The sequence below is a fragment of the Pinus tabuliformis genome, chromosome 1_2 (genome assembly GCF_031772625.1).
Source record: "Pinus tabuliformis cultivar Carrire ecotype Pingquan chromosome 1_2, CPIR1, whole genome shotgun sequence".
Lineage (NCBI taxonomy): Eukaryota > Viridiplantae > Streptophyta > Pinopsida > Pinales > Pinaceae > Pinus > Pinus tabuliformis.
The window spans coordinates 168,220,773-168,231,880 of NC_142298.1; the positions used below are offsets into that span (position 1 = coordinate 168,220,773).

General features: G+C 39.8%; 1 pseudogene; it reads left to right on the plus strand.

The window, feature by feature from the left end:
* Nucleotides 1–5,978: 5,978 nt before the first annotated feature.
* On the plus strand, nt 5,979–10,756 carry LOC149205014 (putative pentatricopeptide repeat-containing protein At3g01580 pseudogene; annotated as a pseudogene).
* Nucleotides 10,757–11,108: the final 352 nt, after the last annotated feature.

Here is an 11,108-nt window from a genome sequence, read left to right on the forward strand (position 1 = left end):
ACTTAAGTCAAATTGTGTGTCGAAGATGCAACAAAGTTGGCCATTATGCTGAAGATTGTCGAACATCACTTAATAAAATTCCCAAGTTTCAGCAGCATTCAGCACAATTTGCAAATGATCAAGATGAAGATAACTCAGAATATGTTTTTACTTCCTCACCAGCATCACAACTTTCATCCCATCTTAGAAGTGACTATGAAGATGCCTGGATCTTGGATTCCGGGGCAACTCAACACATGACTTGTCGACGTGATTTTTTCTGGAATTTTCAAGAATGCCAACTTAATTCCATTTTTCTTGCTGATGATACAAAACATACTCCTTATGGAAAAGGAGTAGTCAAAGTTTTTCTCCCTGGCATCGGAGAAAAAATGATTTCCAATGTATGGTATGTACCTAGTTTCAAGAAAAAATTGCTCTCTTTAGTCACGATTCGACAAGCAGGACATCAGGTGATTATGGAAGATGGTTTAGTGAAGATTAATTCAGTGAAACAGAACTTGAAAACAGTCATGACAGGCTGACTGGAGAAAATCATTGTAAAAGGAACATTGCAGGTCCACATCGATGCGTGTTCTGCAAAAAAGCCTTGGAGACCTCAGCTCACATGTTCATTGAATGTGAGTATGCACAGATGGCCTGGGCCAGCTTCTTGGCGGGACTGAATGTTAGTCCACCGGTGCATTGTTCAATAACAGACATGTTTTTGTCTTGGAAAGCTCGGTATCCTTACAGCATCGCAGACAAGACTCTTTGGCATAAGGTGTGGATTGCAGCTCCAAAATATTTGTGCTGGAAGCTGTGGCTCTCCCAGAATGAAATTGTTTTTAATCAAAAAGAAATGTCTGCAGGAAATGTCGCAGAAAAGGCCAAGAAACTACTTATAGAAACTCTGAGACAAAACAATGTCAGAGACAGCTCCCTAAGAGATGAAGAAAGAACACGGCTGGGTGATTACATTCCTTCATCGAGCCCTTCTTTAATCACTCGCCCAAAACACAAGGAAAACTGGCAGATTCGAGACACTTTGGAAAACTTCCAGAAGTGGTGGAAATCTCAAGGAAAATGCACTATTTTCTTTGATGGAGCTTCGAAAGGTAATCCAGGCAGGTCAGGAGCTGGGGGGGTCATCTACTTCCCGAATGGAAGAAAAGAGGATTACAGCTGGGGTCTCGGAATTAAAACCAACAATCAGGCAGAAGTCCTCAGTCTTTTAAAAGCTTGCCAACTGGTCAGAAAAGGAAACCCAAAGGAAATTCTAGTGTTTGGAGACTCAGAATTGCTGATAAAATCTCTATTAAATAAGAAAGGGCTCAAGGATCCAATATTGAACAAACAGATATTAAGAGTGAATAGACTCTTGAAGGACTTCTCTTCAGTTCAAATCTACCACATCCTCAGAGAATTAAACACAGAAGCAGACAGCCTGGCAAATATTGGATGTAATCTAGAAAAGAACATGATCAGCATAGATGCAGGAGATCCGTACATGGCAGCCATTCCTTGAAAGGACAAGTTGATCTTGTAAATGCAGAAATCTGTTCTTTTAGAAACAGGAAAATGTAAAACTTGATTTGGCTTTCGCCACCCTTTAATAAAATATCCGTTGCGGTTAAAAAAAAAAAAAACAGTCATGACAGGTTATGAAGATGGAAAACTGTTACGGATGAAAGGGACAGTTATTCCAAGGCATTCTGATTTTGCAGGGGCAGTGACTACAGGTATTTCACCTATAAGACTATGGCATGTAAGATATGGACATTTGAATTTTGACAGTCTTTCTCAATTGCAGAAACAAGGAATGGTTAAAGGACTTCCCACATTCAAAAGGGAAAATGCAAAATGTGAAGCTTGCATTTATGGCAAACAAAATCGAGAAAGTTTTCCAACAAGTTCATGGCGTGCAAACAGGCGGCTACAACTAGTTCACAGTGATGTTTGTGGTCCACTACAAACTTCATTTGGTGGTTGCAAATATTTCCTACTATTCATTGATGATTTCAGCAGAATGACTTGGGTTTACTTCTTGAAGAACAAGTCAGAAGCATTTGATAAGTTTAAAATTTTTCGCCAACTTGTTGAAAATGAAGTCAGAGAAAAGATAGGTACTCTCAGGACAGATAATGGGGGAGAATTCACTTCAAATGAATTCAAAACTTATTGCAGTGAAAATGGCATAAGACGACATCTCACTAATGTTTACACTCCACAGCAAAATGGAGTAGTCAAAAGAATGAATCGCACTTTGTTAGGCATGGCGAGATCCATGTTACCTTTCAAAAGGTTAAGTCCAACATATTGGGCGGAAGCAATCCATACAGCTGTCTACTTAAGAAACAGATCTCCAACTGCTTCTTTAGACGGAATCACACCTTATGAAGCTTGGTTTGGTTTCAAACCTCGAGTTAAACATCTTAGAGTTTTTGGGTTAGTGTGTTATGCCTTAGTTCCGAAAGAAAAACGAACTAAGCTTGACTCAAGAAGTTTAAAATGCACAATGATTGGCTATTCTGATGAGAAGAAAGGGTATCGTCTTTTGACCAATGGAAAATTCATTGTGAGCAGGGATGTCATTTTTGATGAAACAGAGAGTAAGAGTGCTGAAGAAATTGAAAATCTTCTTCACAAGTTAGAAACTAAGGTAAGTAAAAGAAATGGAAAAATGCAAAGTCAACAAACTTCACCAAATTGGTATGAACTTGATTTTCCTTCCTCTGAAGATGAGTCCTCCAGTCCATCTACATCAACAACATCATCTGGGTCTTCTAGCAGTTCATCCGCATCTCCAAGTAGCAGCAGTTCTTCTGACAGTGATTCTCCACATTCCTCACCTAAACGACGAACATCAGTTTATATTAATCCTCTTTACAATGATGGGGACTTTACAGAAGCACAAACAAGTGAGCACCAACTTCCGAAATGGGCAGTTCAACTTTTGAAAGATGTCAAGCCTGATGAACAGAATAAAACTGGCACCAGAAGGGCACATAGAAGTGAAGGCAATTTTGCCTTGATAGCAAATGATTTTACTGAACCTTCCACATACAAAGAGGCAGTAAAACATAAAGAATGGCAACAGGCTATGGTTGAAGAATATCAAGCAGTAATTGATAACAACACTTGGAAACTTGTTGATTGTCCAGCAAATGTTAAACCCATAGGATGTAAATGGGTTTACAGAATTAAGTATAATCAGAAGGGTGAACTTGAAAAGTATAAAGCACGACTTGTCGCAAAGGGTTTTTCGCAGCAGGAAGGCATTGATTATGAAGAAACTTTTGCTCCAACAGCTAAATGGAACACCATCCGATTAACACTTGCATTGGCTGCTCAAAAAGGATGGAAAATTCATCAAATGGATGTGAAGAGTGCTTTTCTCAACGGGGATTTACAGGAGGAAGTGTATATGACCCAACCACCAGGTTTTGAAGTTGAAGGACAAGAACATAAAGTCTGCAAATTGATCAAGGCTTTATATGGATTAAAACAAACTCCCCGAGCTTGGTATGCAAAGATGGATGAATACCTTAAGAAAGTTGGTTTTCAACGAAGTGAATCTGATGATACTTTGTATGTGCGACAACAGGGAAAATATCTGGTAATTCTTGTTATGTATGTAGATGATTTGATCATCACTGGCAATCATGATGATCATATTGCACAGGTGAAAAAGGAGTTACATGCAGGTTTTAAGATGACAAATTTGGGATTACTTCACTACTATCTTGGAGTTGAAGTCTTCCAACGTCCACATCATATTTTCATTTCTCAGCGTAAGTATGCCGCAGAGGTTCTTCAGCGATTTGGCATGAAAGATTGCAAGCCCGTTCTCACCCCCATGGAGCAAAACTTGAAACTTTCAAAATTTGAAGGGGGGAAAAGGTGGACAGCACAGCTTACAGACAGTTGATTGGCAGCTTGATTTATTTGACAAATACTCGTCCTGATCTATCTTATGCAGTCAGTATTCTTTCACGTTTTATGTAGGAACCACGAGACAGCCACTGGAATGCAGCCAAAAGAGTTCTTCGATATATCCAAGGAACAAAAGATTTTGGTCTTCTTTACACAAAGACTAAAAATTTTGTACTTGGTGGATATTCTGATGCCGACTTTGCTGGGAGTATTGATGATCGAGCATCAACATCAGGTTATTTAATGAATATGGGGTCAGCAGCAGTATCTTGGAGTTGTAAGAAACAAGCTAGAGTGGCCACTTCTTCAGCAGAAGCAGAGTACATTTCAGCATGGGAAGCAGCATGTGAAATTGTTTGGTTGTGCCGAATTTTGTAGGACTTGGGCATTTCTCAGGCAGAAGCTACATCATTATTCATTGACAGCCAGTCAGCCATCAAACTTGCCAAGAACCCAGTTTTTCATTCAAAGACAAAGCATGTGGACACCAAGTATCATCATATCAGGTCTCTCATTGCCAAAGATGTCCTCAAACCAGATTATTGTCCTTCCGAAGATCAGATCTCCGACATTTTCACGAAACCGCTTGGCAGAATAAAATTTACTAAGTTCAGGGATGAACTTGGTATCTTTTGTAATGTATCTTTGGATCATAGGGGGGAATGTTAGATGATCCAAAAATACAATTTTATCATAGGTTATAAAATTAGAATAAAATAATTATTAATTTAAGATATTAAATTAATAGTTATTATTCTAGAATGTTTAATTATTTAATGGAGACTTTTAGAATTAGCATATTGTTGTAACTAGATATGACTCTCCAAATGTGTCGTATCTTAGGCTCTATTTTAGGAGATTAATTAGCTAGTTGGTTTGAATAGCATTTATTGTAAATTGACACTTGTTATTTAATAAGTGATCCATAATTAGAGGTAGTTAGGACATGGAGCTTATATATAGCTCATTGCAAGAGTGTTTGTGTTGTTCGGGTGTAAACTCTTGCAAAATCAATTATGTAATTGTTTTTTTTTATTAATAAAATTACGTGTCTGAGGACACTTCTGCCATTAATGGCAGAGGAAAAATGGGTCCCACAGTGCATCACATGGCATCCCAATGAGCACATAAAACCACATGGCAGCGTGACACTTGGCATCCCTCCAATTTGAGTTATTAAAAAACTATATAACAAATTTTGTTTATAGTTATTAAAATAACTATACATAAAAAGTCAAACCCAAAATATATATATATAAACCATATAACAATATGGTTATAACCAAATACGTGGAGGTCATGAAATGGTTATGTAAATACCATATAAAAAAAACCCAAAACAAATCAAAACCAACGTATAAACAAAATACGTGGCATCATATCATGGTTAGTTATATGGGGGGAAAGTATGGTTACAAAAACCTTAACATATATTATCCACCCCCAAAAAAACCATGGATCCAAAACCGTTGAACACGTGGAGCTGTTGGGATGGGTTAATGGACCATTGCAATTGAAAAAACCAACGCATGCCGTATTAAGTGATGGTTATGATACGGCCCATGTATGAACATTGACCGCCGTGGGGGCTTGGGTAAGGCGGCCACGTATGTGGTCCCGCCACCCATGCGTACCTATATTAATCCTTGAACTGCCCGCCATAAATCAAAATGCCACCCATTTATTGCGTGTAGGTGGGAGGGGATGGGTGTGGTCCCGTGAGGTACGGGCCCACACCCCCACAATGGTCATAAAATATTTATGTATATGTTATATTGGGATACGTTTGGATTAAATGGGTTTGAAAAAACAACCCATAACCATATTATAAATTAATCCACCCAAAACTTTATAAAATCTGATTTTTTACCATTTTGCCAAGGAGGAGATCAGCCGCACGAATTTCGAGACAAGGTGGTGGAACCTTGAGCACTGAGAAAAACTGGTGGAACGTTCTCTGAGCAGAGTTTTTGCAGGAGAGTGATTTTGGTCTAGTCTCAGAATTGGACAAGTTTTATATGGATTTTGCACCTTTCGGCGATAGGAATCCATTGGCACGCTAGTGAGGCCTTGATGCTCTTCAATCAAATGCAGCGTTCAGATGCAAAACCCAATTCAGTTACGATTTTCAGTGTGCTTTCTGCATTTGCCTATTTAGCTAGCTTGCAGCAAGCTGATCAGATTCACAGTTATGTAATTATAACGGGATTTGAGTCTAATGTTTCTGTTGGAACTGCTCTCGTAGACATGTATGCTAAATGTGGGAATATAGAAAGTGCACACAGAGTATTTGACAAATTGCCTCAGAAAAATCTGATCTCGTGGACTGCCATGATTTCAGGGTATGGGCAGAATGGATATGGAGAGGAGGCCTTGTCCCTATTTCACAGAATGCATGTTGCAGGCCTAAAACCTGACTCTGTTACCATTGTAAATGTGTTGTCAGTTCTTGTGTCAGATGTTTCTGTGGGGAATTCCCTGGTAACTATGCATGCAAAGTGTGGGAAATTACAGGTTGCACGAGGATTATTTGACAAACTTTCTATAACAAATGTGGTGTCACGGAATGCGATGACTGCAGGGTATACCCAAAATGAACATGCCGAAGAAGCTTTGAAACTTTTCTATCAAATGCAATTGGCAGACATGAAGCCCAACTCAGTCACCATGGTGAGTGTGCTCTCAGCATATGCCCATTTAGGAGATCTGCAACAGGGCAAGTGGACTCATAGTTACATCATCAAATGTGGATTTGAATCAAATGTTTTTGTGGGAACTGCCCTTACAGACATGTATTCTAAATGTGGAAATGTGGAGCTTGCTATGAAACTTTTCGATGCGATGAATGTGAAAAATGTAGTCACATGGAGTGCAATGATTGCAGGTTATGCACAGAATGTAGACGCGAATGAGGCTTTTACACTCTTTAGTAAGATGCAATTTTCTCAAGTAACACCCAACTTAGTCACTATGGTAAGTTTGCTCCCTGCATTTGCATGTTTAGCATATCTGGAACAAGGTAAGAGGGTTCATGAATACATTATCAGAAGTGGATTGGAATCAGATGTTTCTGTGGGAACTGCTCTTGTAGATATGTATGCTAAATGTGGGAATATAGAAGTTGCGGCTAGGTTGTTTGACAAAATATCGAAAAGAGATGTAGTCACATGGAATGCTATGATTGCTGGTTATGCTCAGAATGGCCATGCTGCCAAGGCCTTGATACTTTTTCATGAAATGCAACTTGCAGGTGTCCAACCCAACTCTGTCACCATGACATGTGTGCTCCCAGCATGTGCCCATTTAGCAGCTCTGCAGGAGGGTAAACGGATCCATGATTATATAATTAGGAATGGACTTCAGTCAGATGTTTCTGTAGCAACTGCTCTCATTGACATGTATGTCAAGTGTGGAAATAAAAATATTGCACGTGAACTCTTTGAAAATATTGTAGAAAAAGATGTAGTCTCATGGAATACAATGATTGCAGGCTATGGAATGCATGGAAATTGTAAGGATGCCTTGGAACTTTATCGCCAAATGCAATTGACGCATATTAAGCCAAACCACATCACCTTTGTTTGTGTTTTGTCTGCTTGCAGTCATGCAGGCCTAGTGAGTGAGGGCTGGCAATATTTAGAATGCATGTCTCGAGATTATTGCATCACACCTAGGACGGAGCACTATGCTTGCATGGTTGACCTTCTTGGCCGTGCTGGTCATCTGGATGAGGCTTACAACTTTATCAAAAAAATGCCATTAGAACCTGATGCTGGAGTGTGGGGGACATTGCTTGGTACTTGTAGAATTCACTGCAATGTTCAACTAGGAGAACTCGGGGCGAAGCGACTTTTTGAGTTAGAGCCAGACAATACAGGGTACTATGTACTTCTGTCAAATATCTATGCTGCAGCTGGCAGGTGGGATGATGTGGTAAAAATGAGGACAATGATAAAAGATAGGGGACTCATAAAAATACGAGGATGCAGTCTGATTGAAATAAACTACAATATTCACGCGTTCCTTGCAGATGACAGATCACATCCTCAATCGGAGAAAATTTATGCAATGTTGTCAACCTTGGACAAGCAGATGAAGGAGGCGGGGTATTTGCCTAGCACAGATTTTGTGCTGCATGATGTGGAGGAGGAACTGAAGGAAAACATGCTTTGTAGTCACAGTGAGAGGCTGGCCATTGCTTTTGGGGTTATTAGCACAAGGCCTGGGACTCCTATTCGGATCACAAAAAACCTTCGTGTGTGTGGTGACTGTCATATTGCCACCAAGTTCATCTCCAAAATTGTCATGCGAGAAATTATTATGAGGGATGCATATCGTTTCCACCATTTTAAGGATGGGTTGTGTTCTTGCGGTGAATATTGGTAATAGTGAATGAAGCGAGTTCAAAAACACAAGTTGCGTAGGTGCAAACTTCTGTGAAAATGTTAGCCCACAACTATTTTTTAATTTAATTTCATACATAAAATAACCTAAGGGGGTAACAGGGTAATGTGGGAAGTGTTTATGTATTGGGTCAGAACAGTGATAGGCTGATAGCATAAGCTGAAATCCTATTGAAGAGCTCTAACCATAGATACAAAAAGTAATAGCTTCGACAACCTAAGAAAGAGAGATGAGAGTGGGGACTCGGGTAGCAAGCTCACTTTTCTCCAGTTAGGTGAAGTAAGAGAGCTAAGACAAAACTCCATCTTCCCCCTTCTTGTCTCTTTGATGCATGGTGGCATCTACATCTTATTCGTGCTTTTCACTTAATGTAGATTACGAGGTCAAGGCTATCTTAATTGGTAGTTATACTGTTTAGAGATGATATGCATTGGAGTAGATTGGGCTAATGGGTCTTTCTGTCTGCCCATATAATATAATTGTAGAATTGAATTCCTTGGTATTAGTTTAAACTAACACAGAAAACTAAAAAGCATAAGGCCCCAACCTTGCCGAATGACTGGATTGGCTCTCGTGGACTGCCATGATTTCAGGGTATGGGCAGAATGGATATGGAGAGGAGGCCTTGTCCCTATTTCACAGAATGCATGTTGCAGGCCTAAAACCTGACTCTGTTACCATTGTAAATGTGTTGTCAGTTCTTGTGTCAGATGTTTCTGTGGGGAATTCCCTGGTAACTATGCATGCAAAGTGTGGGAAATTACAGGTTGCACGAGGATTATTTGACAAACTTTCTATAACAAATGTGGTGTCACGGAATGCGATGACTGCAGGGTATACCCAAAATGAACATGCCGAAGAAGCTTTGAAACTTTTCTATCAAATGCAATTGGCAGACATGAAGCCCAACTCAGTCACCATGGTGAGTGTGCTCTCAGCATATGCCCATTTAGGAGATCTGCAACAGGGCAAGTGGACTCATAGTTACATCATCAAATGTGGATTTGAATCAAATGTTTTTGTGGGAACTGCCCTTACAGACATGTATTCTAAATGTGGAAATGTGGAGCTTGCTATGAAACTTTTCGATGCGATGAATGTGAAAAATGTAGTCACATGGAGTGCAATGATTGCAGGTTATGCACAGAATGTAGACGCGAATGAGGCTTTTACACTCTTTAGTAAGATGCAATTTTCTCAAGTAACACCCAACTTAGTCACTATGGTAAGTTTGCTCCCTGCATTTGCATGTTTAGCATATCTGGAACAAGGTAAGAGGGTTCATGAATACATTATCAGAAGTGGATTGGAATCAGATGTTTCTGTGGGAACTGCTCTTGTAGATATGTATGCTAAATGTGGGAATATAGAAGTTGCGGCTAGGTTGTTTGACAAAATATCGAAAAGAGATGTAGTCACATGGAATGCTATGATTGCTGGTTATGCTCAGAATGGCCATGCTGCCAAGGCCTTGATACTTTTTCATGAAATGCAACTTGCAGGTGTCCAACCCAACTCTGTCACCATGACATGTGTGCTCCCAGCATGTGCCCATTTAGCAGCTCTGCAGGAGGGTAAACGGATCCATGATTATATAATTAGGAATGGACTTTAGTCAGATGTTTCTGTAGCAACTGCTCTCATTGACATGTATGTCAAGTGTGGAAATATAAATATTGCACGTGAACTCTTTGAAAATATTGTAGAAAAAGATGTAGTCTCATGGAATACAATGATTGCAGGCTATGGGATGCATGGAAATTGTAAGGATGCCTTGGAACTTTATCGCCAAATGCAATTGACGCATATTAAGCCAAACCACATCACCTTTGTTTGTGTTTTGTCTGCTTGCAGTCATGCAGGCCTAGTGAGTGAGGGCTGGCAATATTTAGAATGCATGTCTCGAGATTATTGCATCACACCTAGGACGGAGCACTATGCTTGCATGGTTGACCTTCTTGGCCGTGCTGGTCATCTGGATGAGGCTTACAACTTTATCAAAAAAATGCCATTAGAACCTGATGCTGGAGTGTGGGGGACATTGCTTGGTACTTGTAGAATTCACTGCAATGTTCAACTAGGAGAACTCGGGGCGAAGCGACTTTTTGAGTTAGAGCCAGACAATACAGGGTACTATGTACTTCTGTCAAATATCTATGCTGCAGCTGGCAGGTGGGATGATGTGGTAAAAATGAGGACAATGATAAAAGATAGGGGACTCGTAAAAATACGAGGATGCAGTCTGATTGAAGTAAACTACAATATTCACGCGTTCCTTGCAGATGACAGATCACATCCTCAATCGGAGAAAATTTATGCAATGTTGTCAACCTTGGACAAGCAGATGAAGGAGGCAGGGTATTTGCCTAGCACAGATTTTGTGATGCATGATGTGGAGGAGGAACTGAAGGAAAACATGCTTTGTAGTCACAGTTAGAGGCTGGCCATTGCTTCAGGTGGTGTATTTCCTACATTCAGGGCTTCAGTCAAGACTGTTTTTTGCAACCCTTGGTTGTTTCTTCTTGAGTTCAGGGTGAGTATTAAGTTGAGTTTGCATTTTGATTCAAATAATTCATTAGATCTATTGTTGCAGATGTGCTCATACAGTTTTTGATGTGTTATGCTGTTTATACTGGAAACTGAAGTATGTAAATCGTCTAGAATTTATCTGGGATTACATTAGGAAGGGATAGATTGAGATTCCTGATTTTGTGTATGACCATGATGATCAACTGGAAGACAGAACTTTGATGGACTATGGTGTTGAAACAGATCCCTTTCAAGTTTAT